This window comes from Jatropha curcas, chromosome 6 (genome assembly GCF_041381405.1).
Source record: "Jatropha curcas cultivar XTBG-Jc1 chromosome 6, XTBG_Jcur_1.0, whole genome shotgun sequence".
Classification (NCBI taxonomy): Eukaryota; Viridiplantae; Streptophyta; class Magnoliopsida; order Malpighiales; family Euphorbiaceae; genus Jatropha; species Jatropha curcas.
In genome coordinates this window covers 22,895,472-22,896,851 of record NC_143156.1, presented here as the reverse complement: position 1 = coordinate 22,896,851, position 1,380 = coordinate 22,895,472, and the positions used below count along the sequence as shown (strand labels likewise).

The window sequence follows — 1,380 nt, the reverse complement described above, 5'->3', positions numbered from 1 at the left end:
TACACTTGCGAAATAAGCTGTCAAGTTTTTGGCGCCGTTGCCGGGGATTGGCAATACCAATATCAATACGAATTATCTTGTTATTAATTTAGACATTTATTTATTCATTTGTTTTTTATTCGTTTAATTTTTCTATAGAATATCTCAGGTTTTATGCAAAGAAGATCTAGAAGAACAGAACCTCTGATCTTTGATCCAGAAGTTGAGAAAACCTACAGAAGAAATAACGCAGCAAGGAGAGAACTAGAAAATAGATCCGAACAACAATCAAATATGGACAGAATTAATCCTCAACTTCCGAACATACCTCTTCCTGTGAATCCTCAGAACAGACAGCAACAAAATATCAGCACATTGCGAGATTATACCACGCCTTCTCTTAATGGAGCTACCTCTAGTATCACTAGACCAAGAGTGGAAGCTAATAACTCTGAAATCAAACCAGTAATTATTCAATTACTTTCCACTTCTATTCAATATGGGGGGCTTCCTAGTGAAGATCCTAACGCTCACATCACTAATTTATTGGAAATTTGTGACACTTTTAAACAAAATGGTGTTTCTGAAGATGTCATTAGATTAAGACTCTTTCCTTTTACTCTAAGGGACAAAGCACGATCATGGTTACAATCTTATCCCGCTGGAAGTTTTACAACTTGGGAAGAGTTAGCCCATAAATTTTTGGCTAAATTCTTTCCATCTTCTAAAACAACCAAGCTGAGAAATGAGATCATGACTTTTGTTCATCATGATCAAGAAAACTTATATGAAGCTTGGGAAAGATTTAAAGATTTGTTAAGAAAATGTCCCCACCATAGTCTGCCCAAATGGTTATAAGTCCAAACTTTCCATAATTCTTTGTCACCTAACATTAAAATTACACCTGATGCAGCTGCAGGAGGATCTTTTGAAAGAAAGGAGATCGATGAGGCATACGATTTAATAGAAGAAATGGCAAGCAATAGCCATTATCAAAGCAGTTCTGAAAGAAGAAAAACTGCAGGAATCTATGAAATTGATGCCATCACAGCACTAAATGCAAAGGTAGACAACATAGTAAGAAAGTTAGTCTTACTAACCACTAAATCTATGAACTCCATCATGCAAACTTGTGACAGATGCAACGAAACACATGGAGTTGGAGAATGCATGTTAGATTCTGCAAATCCACAAACTTTGGAGCAAGTAAACTATGTGATGAACCAAGGAAGGAGGAATTACCCATACTCGAACCCTTACGACAACAGGTTGAGAAATCATCCAAATCTTTCAAATGGTAATTCTAACAACACTTTAAATGCACCACCAGGTTTCTTACCTCCGGAGAAAAAGTCTCATGATGATCTCCTTATTGCTCTTTCGAAATCGCACATGGATTTC

General features: G+C 36.4%; 1 non-coding gene across 1 annotated transcript; it reads right to left on the bottom strand.

Annotated features, from left to right (window-relative positions):
* Positions 1-714: 714 nt before the first annotated feature.
* Positions 715-821, bottom strand: LOC149495736 (small nucleolar RNA R71). Its single transcript, XR_016321532.1, has one exon. It is a non-coding gene; the product is annotated as a small nucleolar RNA R71 (small nucleolar RNA).
* Between the last annotated feature and the right edge of the window lie 559 nt (positions 822-1,380).